Below are 19,429 nucleotides of genomic sequence, written 5' to 3' on the forward strand. Positions count from 1 at the left end.
TAGGATTAAAAACTTTCATATTTAAGCTACAACCCTTGCAAGAACTCTGATTTGAAACAATAGTATGCTCAGAAGTAATCTTACCTTTAGCCTCAAACGCATGGGCTCCTGCCATCATGTGCTAACCACAAGTGAAGCATTGACCCTCCTTAATGAACTGAAGAGTCTGCTCTGCTTTCTTCGATTTCTTTGAACTTGGGTCACCCGTAGTCTGTGGCTGACTCTGGGTCTGTGCAGGAGTTTGTGAAGTCTTCCCATGCTTTGACTTTCGTTTACGTTGGGATCCTGCGTAAACGTTAAGTTAAAGCATGGGAAGACTTCACAGACCCTGAGCCCTCTTAACCAAGGAGATTGTCCTTTGAATGTGGAGATCTCCTAAGCAAACCTCCCCTTTTATACTAAAAGACAAGGAGTTTACTTGTTTTTGAGTTTTTTCTAAAAGAGTCAAAGTGCTTTTTAGTTTTAATCCCCTTTTTCTAGAAAAAAAGACCATCACTTATGAAAATAAGAAGAGATTTGTTTTCTTCTTCCAAAAAACGATGCTGCATTTCCCAAAAATGCCAGCCTATTTTTTTCATGTGCACCAGCTTTTTTAGTTGCTGACCTGCGCATGTTTTTTTTTCTTGCAGGTTGCTCCTGCGCTTTTGTTTGTTGCGCCCCCCTTACCCCCCCCCCCCTCCCCGGTGTGCCCCCGTGTGCGCTTCTCTGCAGCCCATGGCTTTGCTACAGCTGGTAGGCAGCCAGACAAGCTAGGCCAGCCAACTAGCCAAGAGCAGCCAGGCCAAGCGGCTCAACCGACTGTAAAGTCCTTCCCTAAACACAGCTGAAAACCAAGGTTAGTCCTCAATCAAATCATTTGATTTGATTAACAGGCTAGCTCACCTCCCAACCGCATTGGCATCCACCAATCTCCCCCGAGTCAAGGCTAGGGCTTCGTGCACAATCCCATAGGCTCGTGTCTAATCCTGGCATCCCATACCACTGAAGCCCAGCTATAGGCCTTCGACACGCCGACCTACGTACTCGCCATGTGCATGGCATGAGCATGTCTGCTCTCTTGGTCCAAGCCAAACCGTTAGTGGTGCATCCGCACAACTGTCTCATAATAACCCAATAATGGAAAATAGCTTGTGTAACCCAGATGCAACTTATCATTCTTTCTGATTATAATAATGGGAGCAGCAAAATAGCTAACTCACTAAAAGGCCATTGAGTATTTCCTATCATGAGGGTCGTGTAGTTGCTGGGTTCCATGGGATCTCCTACTTTATGGATGGGGACAATCGTGTTGGCGGTTTGGAGGGTAAGAAGCCTTCACACAATGCCCTATTAGAAAGAAAGAAAGAAATGTATATCAAGCGTCTACAAAAGACCCAATGGGCCTATGAGACCAAAGTGATACAATAATGTCCATGGCATATCTCATCGTGGAACGGAAAGAAAATTAGAACTCAAAACTCTCTCACTAGAGTGAAACAAAACTGTCCATGGAAATCTTATCGTGGAATACTAGGAGCATGAAACATGAAAATGAGAGGAGCATCAGCCCCAAATAGATGGTATACCACTCTCCAAAACATCAAGCATGGGGCTAATAAGTATGGCCGAGAGGTCTCCCTCAGGTAAGTCACATGGAAAGGCAGCTCATTGGCAATGGAGCATGTCTTGGATCTAGAGCTGATGAGGGGATCATGGCTAATGTCCGGGGGGGATGGGGGCATAGGGCATGCTCGAATGCGGAGGCCTAGTCCAACGTAACTCCTCTTGGACATGGTGGGTCTGCAGCAGTCCGAGGTCGGCCCACAGGATCCACTGAGAGAAAGAAAGAAAGAAGGAAAGTTATATTAACATCTACGGAAGACCCCAAGGGCCTATGAGACCAAAAGCTATGCAATGGTACCATGGATATCCTGAGCCATGGAAAACTGAAAGAAAAAGTAAAATGAAAACATCTGATAGTACATGTGAGATCAATTGATGATACTGTGTAAAGTGAGATATGCTGTGATCAGCTAGTGACGATACCTGCCTTAGCCAGAACCGATTTGATGGTGAAGTGAATGTCAGGCCTTTGTGATGGAAGCGTGCCATGTCGGCGAAGAACCTCACAAATCTGTCTCTGTGTGGTGGAGGGACCTGATGCTTTGGGTCGGGGACGTTTGCCTCGTAGAATGGATTGAGCTCTCTGGTTAAGAACTCCTCTGGGGTGTGGAGTTGGAGCGTAGGTACGTGTGGTGGCCCTTGATGTCGCAGTAGAGGAACTATTGTGGGCAGCGGACCCCGATGTGGATGTGTGTACCACAAAGAAATCTGTGATGGCTCTCTGTGAGGTGTCCTGTCGGAGCTAGGGCTGTCTCTGAGCATGCTGCCTCAACACTACACCTTGTGTTGTCTGAGCTCCATCAAGTACATGCCCAAGCACCTCTGATCCTCAAATTGTATCACCCGTGTGAGTGGTCCGAATCCCTCTCGGAAGAGGTAGTGGAATCTCCCCCATATCTCGTAGTAAGCCGGGCAACTGAACATGTAATGGGCCTCATCCTCTACTGCTCCTGTGGTGCATACTGTGCATGTCCTCTCCTCATGTGGGATATCCTCAGCTCTGCCAGCCTCTACTTTGAGGCGGTGGGAGGATACCCTGAGCTGGCCGATCATGATACGCATAGCATGTAACATGTGTATTTGTATGTATCCTGGGGTCTCAAAGAATCCATCCTCGGAGAGTCTCAAGAAGTGATCTCTGTAGAACTCACACTTCTTACCAATCTCTGATGGAGACACCCATGTCTGGTGTATGTGTAGCCCGAGTAGATGATCCGGTCGATCTCCTGTCATGAGAGATCAAGGTAGGGGGAATCCAATTTATACTGAAACGGGGGGAGACAGTCCATCTGTATGCCATGTGCATGAAACCACTCGACTACCTCAGTGTACCATGTATGTGTCGGTAATGGTGGTGGCCGTGTTGGTGAGGAGGGCAGTCCAGCTCGTCTCAATCACTCCCTCTCCCTCTCGCAGTATAATTGCATAGAGGACTCTAGTGCTAGTCGTGGGAGGCGATCTCTCTCAAGCGTGTATACATGCTGAATATAAGTGACAATCTGAAAAAGGGCATCTGTAACCAGTGGGGCCACCCCAAACTCTGCATGTAGAATGTCATGTGGTACAGATGGCTTACTCTTGATCATGTGTGACAACATCATCACCTGTAGCCTCTCTATGCTCCTCCAGTGATCCTTCCCTGGGCCTGGCCCCTAAAAGGCACCATACATAGCCGCTGGTTGTACTAGAGTATCAAAGAGCCAGCATTTAGTGTGAGGTTCTTGGAAATGTGCTTGGAAACATTGTCTTTCCATACGGGCTAGGGAGGCATGCCCCCTCGCAAGTCGGTCAGTGGCAGCTGTGGTCATGCAGAACAAAGGGCCTGTAAAAGTGACTCCTAGATACACATACAGAACAAAGGGCCTGTAAAACTGACTCCTAGATACGCTTACTTCTGCACAATTTCCATTGGGGCATCTTAGTATATGAAAGAAAATCGTGAGGCGACTGCATAAGATGTGTTGGAGATGATAACGTTGGTTTTGCCCAAATTGACCGTAAGGTCTCTCTCCTTGCAAAATCTGTCGATGCATTTAAGTGTTTCTGTAAACCATCGACTGAATCTTAGATCAAGACAATGTCGTCAGCATATAGCAATATGGGTAGTAGTGTCTGAGCAAATGGTGAACCTATACCTCCGAAACTATCCACAACTATTGCGATCTCATCAATGGTTTGGTTCCGGCTCTTACGTGCTTTAGGTCTAGAGTTTACAGTTCTCTGTTTTGCTATTTTATGTTGTTGTTTAGTATCTCAGCTCAAAAGGTTTAAGTTCTTATTAAGAAGAAGTGTGTGTATGCTTTTGTGTGTGTGTGTGTGTGTAAAAAAAAAGGGAAAAAAGAAAAAGAAAAAAGAAAAAAGAGAAAAAAGAGAGAAAAAAAGAAGTTTTTTTCATTCATGTAATTGTTATGTTTTCTTGTTTCTTGTTTTTGTTTTTTGTTTTTTGTTTTTTGTTTTTGTTTTTTTGTTTTTTGTTTGTTTTTTGTTTTTTGTTTTTTGTTTTTTGTTTTTTGTTTTTTGTTTTTTTTTGTTAATGTCTTAATTAAAATCAAAAGATAATATCAAACGAAGACTTTTAACATTTGCTGATCTCTTGGCAAGAAGTCTTATCGCATACTTGTTGGAATCCACCACAGAATAGGCTTCATGCAAACTCCTTGTAGAGAGAGCCTTTTGTTACCACATGGGTTGTGACTTGGCCAGGGAGGGATGATTTCCGCAAGCAGCTGAACCGTATGGCTAGGTTGCGCTTGGTGCGGGTGGCTGATGCATTGATACCAAGGTGGGGCTGGGTTTTCTCTTTCCGTCGGATTCGTCAGCATTCAGGGTTCTCAGGTCTTATAGGTCATTGTGGAGTGTGATTAAGGAGAATTTAGATTTGTTTGGGAATATTCCGGCCCTCGAGGCTGCTACACCATGGGCTGATTGGATGCTTTAAAAGCCTGGGGATCTTATGCTAGTGTCTGCTAACCAAGTCTACCATTTGTTGGTTGAGGATAAGAGGTGGGTTACTGAAAATGCCAACAAAGTCTGGCGGGTAGCTCGAAGATGCTCGTGGTGGAAGCATACATTGATGGGTGTTTGGTGTTCCAAGATCCCTTTTCAAGGGAAAGTCTTTGTTTGGCGGGTGTTGTAGGAGGTTTGCCTACAGGGGATCAATTGTGCAGGAGGAAGCTTTTAGCAGGACTTTGTATTTATGCATTGCCTAGTTGCTAAACATGTTTGGGATTTTGTTTCCCGAGCTCGGTGGTCCATTGCGCACACACATGTTTCGGTTAGGGATTGGGTTTTCAACAATCTTTTGGGTGCAATAGTGGAGGTTGCACTTGTGGATTTGTTTCATTTCTTTAGGTGGATTGAATTGTAGCACATATGGCTCACCCGAAATGCATTCATCTTTGATGGCCAATCGGGTATACAGGGCCATATTGGACGAATTCGGGGCTTGCTATTATGGCAGCTTTCGGCCATGGCTTCTGCGCATGTGATAGGCCGAGAGTTGGCCGCTTCTTGGATTTGGATCGTCTGCACAGTTCCATTGCGTGCATAGTTGATAGAGGGTTTTTTCCCGGCGGCATCGTCATTGCTCAGGAAAATGTATCAGTTGTTTGGACTGTCTACTGTCTACTATTTCTGTCCCCCCTCCCCCCTTTTTCTGAGTTTGTTTGTGTTCTAGCCCAGATGTTGGCCATGTGGCTTGTGTACATCACCTTTGCATAATATTACGTTCTTACCTTTATGAGAGAGAGAGAGAGAGAGAGAGAGAGAGAGAGAGAGAGAGAGTTGTATTAAATGTCTACTAAGACCCAATGGGCCTATGAGACCAACGTGATACAATGTTGTCCATGGCATATCTCATCATGGAACGGAAAATAAAATAGAAACAAAACAAACTATCTTACTGGAGTGATACGAGATTGTCCATGGAAATCTCATCATGGAATACGAGGAGCATGAAACATGAGAGGAGCATCAGCCCTCAATAGATGGTATACCACTCTCCAAAATATCAAGCATGGGGCTAATGAGTATGGCCGAGAGGTCTCCCTAAGCTACGTCACGTGGAAAGGTAGCTTGGTGGCGATGAAGCAAGTCCTGGGTTTGAAGCTGATGAGGGGATCATGGCCGACATCCGGGGGTGTTGGGCATGCTAGAATGGGGAGGCCCGGTCTAAGGTAACTCCTCTTGGGCGAGGTGGGTCCGGAGCAGCCTGAGGTGGGTCCACAGGCTCCACTCTATGGGTGTTCTCCTCCTCTTGGGTCTAGAAGAAGCTAGTGATGGTTGGCTGGCAGAGGGGGGGGGGGGGGGCGGTTGTCATGTGCCCAATGTGTATCTATCGTGTGCTACACGCACGCAAGACTAGCTTCGAGGTTTGGGGAAGCTTGGAGCTAGGCAGGCTGATTCGCGAGCTGAGTTAGGGATAGACTAACAGGCGGGCACCCAAGTATGGATGGGCAGGCGCCCAAGTGTGGACGCCCGATGACCGGCCAAGAGCCTATAAAAGGGTGGCCAAGGTTAGTCATTAGTCATATAGAGAGTCTCGCGAGTTTGTGAGAGCTCTATGGTCTTGGAGCCTGGATCTAGTGCAGACGTGCACATGCTTTACGCAACCGAGGCCGGCAGCAATCTCGAGGCCCGTGAGGGTAGCTTCGTGGCGGTATGGGACGTCGCGAGGAGGAGATTGGTCGGTACGTGAACCTAGTTAGCTCAGCTCGTGGCTCGGTGGGGACAACCAAGTCTGTGGGCTTGCCCACGGCTGTCATGGTTGGGAGGTGAGTCAGGCCTGCACCCCCCTTGTTGTTTGTTTGTTTGTAGGTTTCGAGTCTCGAACCGGGAGCGTTCTACGAGGAGATCCGTGGGGATTTGACAGTGGTATCAGAGCATGCCTCGTGAACGAGCAAGTCGGTAGGTAGAGAAGATGAGGTCGAAGAAAGGTATGTGTTCAAAAAAGCTTGCTGTTTTTTTCTGTGCATACTGCTGTTTTCAAATTCAGTATGTTGTTTTTTCATCATAAGAACCCGTCATGATAGCGATTGTGGTCTAGAAAGGGTTGTTTGCTTTGCAAAGAAGAGGAAAGATGGTTTTGAACTGTATAAACAGTTTCAGCAAAGAGAAAACAGAAAAAAAAAAGCATGGTTGCTTTTGGCTCGAGAGAGAGAGAAAGAACGAGAGGCGGTTGTGGCAGTGCTGGTCGAACTGGGCGATGCTGGTGGACAGGCGTTGGGCAGGCGTTTAGCAGGCGTGCCTATGCAGGCGGCATGGCTGGCAGCCAGCAGGCCTACGAAGGCGGCCCTGCTGGCGGGTGCCTAGGACTATGTAGCTAGGTGCCTAGGCCTGGTCAGGCGCCTAGACCTACGAAGCCAGGCGGCAGGCACCTTGGCCTACACAGCCAGCAGGCGACCAGACTGGTGGGCGCCTGGGCCAGACCTATGCAGGCGGATGAGCCTAGGTGTAGGCCAGCGCAGGCCGCCCTGGTCGCCTGAGCAAAGGTGGCACCGGTAGGAAGGCTGGTGAAGGCAGCCGATGGTTGACGTTAGCAACGCAGGCAGCCGGCGACATCAATCCAGGAGGGAAGAGAAAAAAAAAAACAAGGAAAGCACTCGCCGATTTGAGCTTTTGCTTTCGTTTTTTTTAGATTAATTTTTTTTAAAAAAAGTTTAAAAACCCCTCCAACGATTAAAGGTGTTGTTTTTTCTTAAATAAAGAAAACAGAATATATATATATATATATATATATATATATATATATATATATATATATATATAAACAAAAAAACAAAACCAAAAGCTCAAGAAGCTTTTGGGGCTAGTTATATAAACCTCTTAAGTGGGCTTCTTGCCACACATCTCTCAAGTTTTCAAGCCCTCAAGCTCTCAAGTTCCCTTGCACTTTTATTGTGCAAAGATCGAATTTTCTCTCCACTTGCCCTCTTCACGATGTCGACCCAAGAATCGAAGTTGGAGCCCCTTGTCGAACGTGAAGGCTTGCCGGCTATGGAAGATACCGATGCCGATCTTTTTGACGATTATGTGTCAAAATCAGATTTCCAAGAGTTCAAAGTAGCTCTCGAAGCTTCTTCGCCGGAACGTCAGGCATAAATCGCAGCCCAGATGCAAACCTTGCAGAACTCCATCGCTCTCTTGACCACTACCCTCTCTACTCTTTCGGGTATGGATACCTTGGCCTCTGCTTTAGGCCCCAACATTACTCCGGAACCGTTGGGGGGCGAGCAAAAGCAGCGTACCAAGGAGATCGTGGACACATGGCTACATAAGTGGCAGGTCCATCTTCAGTTTCATCCATATGATGATGGAAAAAAGATCCAGTTAGCAGCAGGTTTTCTCTCCGGCAAATCTTTGCTTTGGTGGAAGGAACTCAATCCTAAGCCAACCACTTGGGCACAATTCGAAGACGTCTTCAAGAAAGAATTCCTCAAGAAAGAGGATGATTATGATGTTGTTGCCCGGTTTTCAGCTTTGACCATGACCTGGCAGCACCTCACTTATGAGGTCTACCTCCAGAAGTTCAGGGACTTGCAGATGAAAGCTACAAAGATGGATCCCACTACTCTTTTGGGGTTCTTCTTCGTAGCTGGTTTACCAGACTCATATCGTTTACAAGTTAAAAATAACAAATGCAAAACATTGGACGAGGCCATTCATTCAGCTCGTATCTATGATGATACAATGGTCTCTTCCAAGTCGAAACCCGTTACCGAGCAGGGGAACAAGCATAAACGAAAGTTCTCCGCACCTATGGCTAACACGACTGAAGGAAAGGCTTCGGACCAACCTTCGAAGAATTCCAATTCAACACCAGCGAAGAAGAAACGACTCCTTAGGGCTTTAAAGCTCAAGAGAAGGAAGGACGTTGTTTTACCTGCAAAGAAAAAGGATACATGCGTAACGAGTGTCCAAAGCAAAAGGGTGCGAAGACCAACGCAGGACCCAAGCCAAAGGCAGCCAGATCCGTCCAAGTAAATCACCTTGGAGTGCACCTGTGTTGCTTAGGAGAAAAAGGGACAACACTTGGAGAATGTGTATAGATTACAAGAGATTGAACAAGCTGACAATAAAGAACCGTTATCCTCTCCCTCGATCAGATGACCTGATTGACCGGTTAGCAGGAGCGAAATATTTCACGAAGATAGATTTACGTACTGGCTATCACCAGATATGTATTCATGAAAGGCATGTCGAAAGAACTGCCTTTCGGACTCGGTATGGTTAACCAATTCTCCAATCACTTTCCAGCAAATGATGAATGATCTTTTTCGTGAACATTTGGGAAAATTTGTGGTGGTGTTCTTGGACGATATTTTGATATATAGTCGTACTCTTGAGGATCATGTTAGACACCTCACGATTGTCTTATCTATTTTAAGACAGAATCGACTATATGCTACGTTAAGTAAATGTGAATTTTTTATGACAGATATCATTTACTTGGGACACAAGATCACTAGCGATAGATTGAGCATTGACTATGACCGAGTTCAGAAGGTTCTGGACTGGCCTATACCGCGTACAGTGAAACAACTTTGTTCTTTTCTCGGTTTTGTTATTTTTCTTCGGAAATCTGTGCGGGAGTACTCTCAGCTCACACTACCGATGACCGACTTATTGAAAGGTCGTGGACGTAAGTCAAATCAGCCTATCACTTGGAATAACGATTTGGATATAGCCTTCAGACTTTTGAAAGATAAAGTCAAGGAAGCACGTATCTTAGCATTACCCGATCCTAGTCGGCCTTATGTTCTTGAAACTGATGCCAGTGACTATGCCATCGGGGCTGCTCTATTTCAAGATGGTAGACCGGTTGCTTTTGAAAGTAAAAAGCTAGACGACACTCAATCTCGTTGGCCAACCCTTGAGAAGGAGCTTTATGCTGTGATTCATGCTCTCAAGGTTTGGAGACATTATTTATATGGCTCCAAGTTTGTGGTATTGAGTGATCATGAGTCAATCAAGTATGTGTGTGATGCGGATGATTTGAGAGGAAGGAAAGCTCGTTGGGCTGAGTTAATGCAAGATTTTGATTTTGAGATCCGTTATCGGAAAGGGTCCATGAATAGTGTTGCAGATGCGCTTAGTCAAATTCGAGAGGTGAATACTTTGTCGTTCACCGAGATTTCTACTGACTTATTTCAGTCATTGAGAGGGCTTTGCAGGACTGATAGTTATTTTGGTCCATTTTGGCAGTAGATCCAGGACGGGAGCTCATTGATTGACCAAGACTCAATGACCGAGCAGTCTACCATTTAGGTTGCAGGAGGTGAGTGGATGATTCGGAATGGTTTACTATTCCGTAATGACAAAATTTGTGTACCACAGATCCCGGACATTAGGTCCAAGATTCTTAAGGAGTGTCATGACACCCCTTCTGCTGGACACCCTAGGGTACACAGGACGCTATGGTTAGTGAAACACACTTTTTATTGGCCAAAGATGAAAGGGTATGTAGAAGATTATGTTCTCAAGTGTCAAATTTGTTAGGCAAATAAAGCTGAACGCTTTAGACAGGCTGGGTTGTTGCATCCTTTGCAAATCCCAGGTAATAAATGGGAAAGTATTTCCATGGATTTTATTACCGGATTGCCAAGAACACATCAAGGCCACGATTCTATCTGGGTTGTGGTAGATCGCTTGACAAAAATTGCTAGATTTTTACCGACACGGAAGACTATTACAGCTACGCAATTAGCACGGCAGTTTATCGAGCAATTGTTTAGACTGTACGGGTTACCGCAGGACATAGTCAGTGATAGGGACTGTCATGACCCTGTGAAAATGGAACAGCACAAGTATGGGCATGGTGGTTGCTGAGCAAAATAAATATTAAATGATTCACATTTGGGATGCCCGGACAAAGGGAATGATGTGTGGACATCTTCAGGTGTGAAGGGGGACCGGAACAATAATGAATTTTAATGTTTTATCCATGGGTGGCCCCTAGGCCTAAGTGGCCCCTAGGAACTTTAATAAATATTAAAGTAGGGGGCCTAGGATATTTTTGGAGAGAGGAAACTCCACTTTTGGTACACGCCTCCCTCATCCCTCTCTCTCTCCGTGCAAGTTTTCATGCGTGGAGGAGAAGAGAAGCTGGTCGATTGCATACATGGGCTGTTGGTGTTTGGCTGCGTACAGAAGTACCTGTACAGACAGGCCATACAGTCTACGTGGAGGCTGCCCGTACAGTCGGCTGCTGCTAGCACAGGGTACTGCTGCTGCAGGTTCAGGCGGCGCTGACAGGGACTGAAAGCAGGTACAGTCCGTGCAGATTTTAGCGACAGTTGTGCTGCTGGTACAGGTGTACGGACAGGTACAGGGTCTGGCGGCGTTGGTACAGTTTGCGCTGGCAGGAACAGACAGCAAGCGGCTGCTGTGCAGGTACTGATATGTACGGTACAGGTGGCTGCAGAGACTGTACGGACAGGTACAATGGAGATTTGCTGACCTGTACGGACAGGTACAGCCGGTTTCAATTCTGTTGCAGACCTGAACAGTAGTGGGCGGTGCATCTTCAGCTGCAGGCAGTGCTGTATGAGAGCTTATTTGGTGCATCAGTCAAGTGGTTGCAGGGAGGAAAGTACAGACTGGTACGATCGGCTTCACGAGTGCAGAACCACGCACTGATTTGGTAAGCTCTGAACTTGTCCATCTTTCTTTCTTTCCATTGGCTTATGTCTGCTGCAGAGTTGTGTTATCGGGCCCCTTGTGAGAGGAGGGGTATGGCAGATTGAAAGAGTGGAAATAGAGATTGGACAGTGGATGTATATGTGAATTGAGTTGTGGAATCATGTACATGAGATATGCCAGATGTGTGCTCAAGGTTGCCCTGCTGAATTGTCTTGGTTGATCAGAGGGAAGCACAGAGTGTTGCTTTTGTGGGACACAGATCTGTGTGTGAATCCTCTGTGCTAAGAGGTCTTGTGGGCTGCCAGATTGGTCATACAGGTGTATTCTCCTGGCTGGTTTTGTTGTACTCAGGTTTACATCTCATTGAATTTGAATAAAGAGATACCGAAAGGGGCGCCAAGCTTTGGGGCCAACAGGTGTCGATTTCATTTCAGTTTTGGGGCACTCTAGCTCCAATTAATTTTGTTTCTTATTTGGACTACAAGTGGAAGGGTGACTGCTAGTCTACCGCACTTTGGTTTCTACCAGAGGCCGGTTTCAGGGACTCTAAGTTTACGAGTGATTTTTGGAAACTTGTTTTTCAGAAGTTGGAAACAACTTTGAATTTGAGTTCCTCTGATCATCCTCAATCTGATGGCCAGACTGAAAGAGTGAATGAGATTTTGGAGGATATGCTTCGAGCATATGTATCCAAAAGACAGAGTTCATGGGAGGATTTTCTTCCTATGTTAGAATTTGCATATAACAGTACTAAACAAACGAGCACAGGTTTTAGTCCTTTCATGCTTATGTATGGTTTTCAACCTAGATCACCTGTTACAGTAGGATTCTCAGGACTTCAGCATGATGCAGCACGTAATTTTTTGCAAGATATGCAGGAAATGTTACAAGTTGCGAAGGAATCTATTAGAAGTGCTCAAGACCGAGACAAATTTTATTCTAATAGACATCGTTAACCCAAAGAGTTCTCTGAAGGAACGATGGTGTATTTGCGAGTTACGAAAGATTCCGAGACTTTACGGACAGGTCGATCTCCGAAATTATCCCCTAGAGACTGTGGACCATTTCGTATTACACGACGGATTGGTTCAGTTGCATATGAATTGGATTTGCCTTCTCATGTGAAAGTTCATCCTGTATTTCATGTCAGTAGACTTAAGGAAGTACTAGGTGGAACAGATCAGTAAGCTACTCCTCAAGAAATTATAGATGTCGAGGACATGACATTTGTTCCGCATGAACCTGAAAAGATTCTTGGATTTTGTGAAAGAAGATTACGTAATACGCTTATCATGGAATACAAGATCAAGTGGAAGGATCGTGTTGAGGCGGACGCTACATGGGAGACATCAACTACTCTTCAGAGAGATTACCCTGGCTTTTTAGTGAGCTCAGGAGTGAGCTCTTAGAGGAAGGGGAGTATGTCATGTGCACAGTGTGTATCTATCGTGTGCTACACGCACGCAAGACTAGCTTCGAGGTTTGGGGAAGCTTGGAGCTAGGCAAGCTGATTGGCGAGCTGAGTTAGGGATAGACTAACGGGTGGGCACCCAAGTATGGACGGACGGGCGCCCAAGTGTGGACGCCCGATGACCGGCCAAGAGTCTATAAAAGAGTGGCCAAGGTTAGTCATTAGTCATATAGAGAGTCTCGCGAGTTTGGGAGAGCTATATGGTCTTGGAGCCTGGATCTAGTGCAGACGTGCACCTGCTTTACGCAGCCGAGGCCGGCAGCAATCTCGAGGCCCGCGAGGGTAGCTTCGTGGCAGTATGGGACGTCGCGAGGAGAAGATTGGTCGGTACGTCAACCTAGTTAGCTCAGCTCGTGGCTCGGTGGGGACAGCCAAGTCTGTGGGCTTGCCCACGACTGTCATGGTTGGGAGGTGAGTCAGGCCTGCACCCCCCTTGTTTGTTTGCAGGTTTCGAGTCTCGAACCGGGAGCGTTCTACGAGGAGATCCATGGGGATTTGACAGGGGGGGGGGGGGTCGGGGTGACTGGGGCCAAAGTTGTCTCAAGAAAGTGTCCTTGTGTCTACCGAACTCAAGTAGGAAGAGCCCTAGGCAATGCTGGTCCGGGAAGTCAATGATCTTGGAGAGTGGGCCCAATCCCTCATGGAACAGACCATGAAATCTCTCGCAGATCTATACTAGGTAGCGACATATGTAATTCTCATCTATCTCAACCTCTGTGTAGCATAATCGGTAGATCGTCTCCTCCCTGGATCTTCGTATGAGCTACTTGGTTCTGAAGACGTGCTCAGCTTTCACTCTAAGGTGGTGGGATGAAACCCGTATCTGGCCAATGGCAATCCGCATGGCATGGGACATGTGAACACTTAGGTAGCCTAGTTGCTAGGTGAATCCATCCTCAGTGAGCATGAGGAAGTGATCTCAGTAGAGTGCATCTTCGGTGGGAGCTTCGAACGCGTGATTTATGTGCAGTGGATGTAGATGCTCAGAAGATCTAACCGGATAATCCGGTTGGTGTTGTGATGAGAGAGTTGGAGAAAAGGGGAGTCCAACTGTTCTGAAGGATTACATCATGTCCATGGAATACATCATCATGGGTACTAAAATGAAATGAAAGAAAATGATAAAGCTAAAATGCTAGGGCTGGTTCATGTACAAAGAGCATAGGTTCACATATCATCCTAAGATATCCCGCATGGGGTGTTGCAACATGGCACTCAGAGTGGTAAAGCTGAGCTAGCATGAGAGAGTTCTGTGATGGTGTAAAATGATGGCCATGATCCCCCTACGGTGATGCGGGCGTGGGCAGGGGTTGGGTCGAGGTCGATGACCTCTGCATAGCTCGATGGCTCTGTCCACGGTCGGCCTTCTACATCAGCCTGGGTCCAGGTAGGGTGGGTGGGTCTGCCCTCGAAGCTGGAGTTTGGAAGAAATCAATGAGATCTCTCTCCTCTAGTCCCTAGGTAGGTGCTACTAGTATGGGCCGCAATAGTGACTCCCTGTGTCTGTGAATCTCCAGAAGGAAGAGTCCTAGGCATTTTTGATCCGAGAAGTCCATGATCTTGGAGAGGTCCACACCCATCTCAGAAGAGGCAGTGGAAACTCCCCCTGATCTCATAGTATTCCGGACAACGGCATATGTAGTGCTCCTCCGTCTCAACCTATGTATGGCAAAGCTGACACATCCTATCCTTTGGTGCAGCTGCCGTCCCTGGCCCATATCTAACTGTCTCCACTCTCAAGTGGTGGGATGAGGTGTGGATCTGGCCAAAATCGCACATCTTACTCCAAATGATAGATGTGTATCCATGTAGTGTGAGTGTGTGATAAACATATCCTCCGTCAAGTGAAGAAGGTGATCTCTGTAGAAAGCCATCTTCGTCCCGAGGGGCTGAGTGGGTGAGCGCCGGGTCCTCCAAGTGTCCAATCTAACAATGTCCTTCCTAATGACCCTGTTCAGCTTTGTGCCCTATGAGATCAAAGGAAGGTGCCTCTATGCTGTAATGAAAAGGAGCGAGTCCATGCCATGTAAACTGAACCAAGTGCCCACTTGCGCATACCAGCACTGTGTGTCTCCATCTAGTGCCAGCTGTCTCGAGGACTCTAGGGCGAGCTAGGGGTATGTCCTATGGGAGCTCCCATAACTTGTGCCAGTATGTCACTGTCTAGAGTAGATCCTCTGTCACTATCGGTGCAGCTCCCATCTCCGCCCGCACAATCTCGTGTGACAGTGATGGCTTACTCCTAATCATGCGCGAGATCGTCCTCACCAAGGGCCTCTCCATTGGCTTCCATCTCCGTCCGCACAATCTCGTGTGACAGTGATGGCTTACTCCTAATCATGCGCGAGATTGTCCTCACCAAGGGCCTCTCCATTGGCTTCCATCCACCATATGCTTCCGCCATATTTGTCTCCATTGGTTCCCCCCTCCGTCTCCTCTTGTGCTATAGGCTGGACCCCTGATGGGAGCTCCATACAATAATGTAGGTGCGATTAGGGTGTCAAATAGCCATAGTTTCTTCCTGGGCTCCTGGAACTGTATTTGTGAGCACTGCCTCTCTAGTGAGGCTAGGGCTGCATAACCACGTGTCAATTTGGCTTCAGCTGCTTTCGTCATGGAGAACTTGGGTCCAGAAAAGGTGATCCCGAGGTATACATATGATGTGACATGCTCCGGGCTCCCCACTATAAGTAAACTGCTGTGCATATTTGCCTATCCATTGTGGGGTAGTATTAAAGATCAACCTTGGTCTTCCCAAGGTTCACAGTGAGGGCCTGGTCCTCACAGGCATCTAGGGGCCTTTGCAACCCCTCCAACGAGTCAGATATAAGGACAATGTCATCTCCATACAATAGGATCGTTATCAAGACTCTTGCCGATGGTGCTTCTAATCTGCCTTGTCTATCCATGTAGTTAGATATCTCATCAATGTATAGCCCGAATAGAGTAGGAGATATGGGGCAGCCCTGCTTCACCTTGATAGTGCTATGTATGACCTTTGAGTCTCCCCCTTGGAGCTCGAACTCTGTCAATGATGGATTCGTAGAGTGTGAGAATCCCCTAAACCATCTCTGCTGGTATTCCCATATCCTGCAGTCTTCTCATCAGTCTGGCTTCTTGTGGGACGGTATCAAAAGCCTTGCAGAAATCCACAAAGCAGCAATATATCTGATGCCCTTGGGCTCTCCCCTCCTCAATGATGGCCCTTGGTGTGAAGATGTGGTCCAATGTGGAGTGGCCTCTCTTGAAACTTGCCTGCCCTGGTGCCTTGAGTCTCTGCTCCTCGGCCCACTTGCTTAGCTCATGGTCCAAAATTGACCCATAGATCTTGGCCAAAGTATGACCAATCATGATAGTCTTGTAGTTGCTGGGGTCCATGGGATCTCCTATCTTCAGAATGGGACAATGGTTTTGGAAGACTAGCTGGTGGGGAAACCCTTGCATAAGTCTCGAGACTCCCCGAATCCAGTCCAAGGGGAATCCCATCTAGCTCATTGTGCCCTCCAGAAAGCTCCAATCCACCCTATCATAAGCTTTTTCAAAGTCTAGGAGTAGCACTATGAGGTCGTGCTGCTGCATCCTGGCCGAAGCTGTCGCCTCCTAGAAGGTGAAAATGTTGTCCAGAATGCTCCGATCTTGAACAAAGCTGGTCTGAGTGTCATGAATCAAGTCTGGGAGAAAGGGCTGAAGTCTCCTGCTGATGGCCTTGGCGAAGATCTTGTAGGCCAACCCAAGAAGATTGATGGGTCTCCACTGCTGGATCTCCATTCTGTCACCACCTTCTTTAGGAATCAAGTGTATCAGACCCTCTGAGAGCCTCTCTGGCATGGCACCTATGATCATAATCTCGTTGAAGGCAGCTCGAAGGCCACCTTCCATGAGGTCCAAGTGGCGAAGAAAGAAAGAGATTGGAAGCCCGTCCACCCCCGGGCATTTGCCCTTGGGTAGTGTCGTCAATGCCTCCGCCAACTCCTTTGCTGTGAATGGAGTTAGTAAGAAGGACCTAAGAGAGAGGGGAACCACCTCTCTTGTGTGTCGCCAGACCCTCTCGCGCGCATCCATCACCTGTGGGGATAATGGGGCACCTATGAGAAGAGAACGAAAGAAATCAGTGGCGATGGCTCTCATATGGGGGGTGTCAGAAACAATAGCTCCATTGTGGCCACGCAGTCAGCGAATACCATCTCTCCTCCTGTTGGGGCCTGCTATCTCGAAGAAATCTCCTGTGACTCTGTCCCTAGCCTTGGTCCAGAATGAAGCTCAGCATGGTATCTATACTCCACTCTCCTCTCCTCAATGAATCTAATCTCCATGCGGGCGGCAGCTAACTGACTCTCAATCCATGGGCTATCTGGGGAATGCTCCTGGAGCCATTGTAAAGAGGCCAAGCCCCTCCTCAAACTCCACTCTTGCTCCCGAAATCCCTTCAAGCTACTTTGGGCTGCCTCCTGCAAGAAACCACTGATCTCCCCTAGGCCAACATCTAGTGTGCGAGCAGCAGAGCCTGAGGTAAAATCCAGTCCCTCCCAAATTTGCTCTATCCTGCTCTGTAGATCTCGGAGTCGTGAATGAGGCTGTTTGGAATACTAGAGCTCACATGCCTGTCGTGCCTCCATGGGTCCTCTAGGGACAGAATAACTGGGGCGTGATTTGAAAAATAAATGCCTACCAAGATACCAATCATGCCCCCACGGCTACAAGCCCACTCATCAACATAAAACCTGTCAAGTCTAGAGAGGTTGGGGCCAATGCTTCTCCTATCTCGAGAAACTGAGACTCCTAGGGCTGCGCCCAAACTCAGGAAGATGCCAAGGGTCCTATCCCCTAAGTATTAGTAGTAGCTCCTCCCAGGCAGAGTACTCTACTCCTGAGACTGTGGCTGTACCTCCTCCAAGTCTGTCCTCTGTTGCCTCTATCATGTTAAAGTCACCACCCATGCACTAAATGTCAGCCTGGGGAAGGGCTTGTCGATGTGTGCTCCAAAAGAGGGCTCTAACTGCAGCGGCGTTTGGTGCATAAACATTGAGGAAGCCAATGCTATCCTTTCCAATCAAAATGGTGAGTGCCATTCTCTGGTGTAGAGGGCCTGGAGTGGTGGAAAACTACACATCCGAAAAAGCGCTACCGTCTCCTCAAACATATCTGTCCCTTCCGCCGGAAGACAATGGAAGAAACTATAGTCCACTGGCTGCCCCAAGATCCTGGGGGGCCCACCTGGGGACTCTAGCGAGAGAGCCCTCACTGGGGAGGCGGCGATGGTCATCTCAACCCGCTCAGAGAAACGGTGAATCAATCGGCAAACAGAACTTGCTGGCTGTCTCTGCTCCGTGTCTGGGGCTGCTGGGGGCGACGGGAGTGCTCTGGAGAGGTAGAGGGAGGGGGGAGGGTAGAGGACGGGGCTGAAGAAAGTGCTATGGGTAAAGACGGGGACGAGGGGAAAGAGAGGCTGGAGAGGGATGTTGGTGAGAGAGATCCATCGGAGAGGAAGGCTGCTGGGAGAGGCTCACTGGGGGCTGAGTGGGGTCTATTGGCCTCACTGGGCGCTGAGAGTTGGGGGAGGGCTCGCGATGGGGAATTGGTCGCCAAATTGGAGGGGCCAGAGGGGCCTGCTCAGTGATTGGAGGGGGCCCGTCGCCAACTGGTGGGTGCTGTGATAAATGCTCATATCGGTTCTCTGACAAAACTGAATCCTCCTGTGCTTTGCCAACTTGGTGTGCATGTCGACGACGCTCAGCTCTGGTGGTTGGTTGACTGCCTGCGTGCGGGCCAACCGTCCACCACTCTCCGGTAGCTATGTCGTCTGTGGCTGAAACCTGGTGCTCCGCTGCCTCAGAACCTACCTCTCTCTCTAACCCCTTGTGAGGATCTGAACGAGGTAAGAGGGGGGGGGGGGTTCTCTTGGACTGCCATTGAGGGTAAGCTCTGGCTAGATGGCCCATCTGCCTGCAAATGAAACATTGGCCTGGAAGGCATGAATGCTCCACTCGCTGAAGGATGGGGTCTCTCTGGAGGCATGGGATAGATATAACGTGTGGCACTGAATCCAGCGAGGCAACACAAATGCAGGTGGGATGGAATCCCGGCTGCCCGTGCAAGGGCTGAGGCAGCAGTTGGGGGGGGGGGGATTCCATCACTCTTCGATGGCACTACAAATCACTGGGAGAAGCGGAAGGTATTCCTTCCTAAGGCCTGGCAAACTGTCACCGGGAATCCCGACACGCCAGCAAGTGGGTTAGATGCAGGGTCGAAGTCATGCTGCCACCGCGTAAAGAAGGCCTGTGCCGTACGCAATGCAAGGGGGCTTAGCTGCACAACACGGTCTGATGCCTCTGAACAAGCAACGGCGGCCTCGGTTGGGGTCGAATGAGTGGCTGCCATAGAGTCCTCCTGAGGAATAAGACCAGAAAATGCTGAGGCTTGTCGAAAAAAAACACCCTGAAGAAACTTCGTGGGAAGAGGGAGAGGAAAGCAAGCATGGGGAGTGGGGCGGGGAACCAGGAAGAAAGAGAGGGGGGGGTGGGAGAGGCGGAAAAGGGAAAAGGGGGTGGGGGGGTGGGGGGGAGAGAAGCAGGCAAGGGGGTGTTGTAGGGCTGGGCAGGGGGAGGCAGGGCAGACGCAGCAGGCGGGCAGGGGGGGCGGGCGCAGGGGGTAGAGGGCGGGTAGGGGGAGGCAGGCTCAGGAGACGGGAGAGCTAGGGGGAGGGGCGCACAGCACCAC

At 48.3% G+C, this 19,429-nt stretch overlaps 1 protein-coding gene across 5 annotated transcripts in view; it reads left to right on the forward strand.

Moving 5' to 3' along the window:
• Nucleotides 1-19,429, forward strand: part of LOC147638886 (putative plastid-lipid-associated protein 3, chloroplastic) — a 113,116-nt gene that overhangs the window by 42,657 nt on the left and 51,030 nt on the right. The window lies entirely within an intron of this gene.

Source organism: Cibotium barometz, chromosome 4 (genome assembly GCF_041138505.1).
Source record: "Cibotium barometz isolate CiBa-2024 chromosome 4, ASM4113850v1, whole genome shotgun sequence".
In the NCBI taxonomy this organism is placed as follows: domain Eukaryota; kingdom Viridiplantae; phylum Streptophyta; class Polypodiopsida; order Cyatheales; family Cibotiaceae; genus Cibotium; species Cibotium barometz.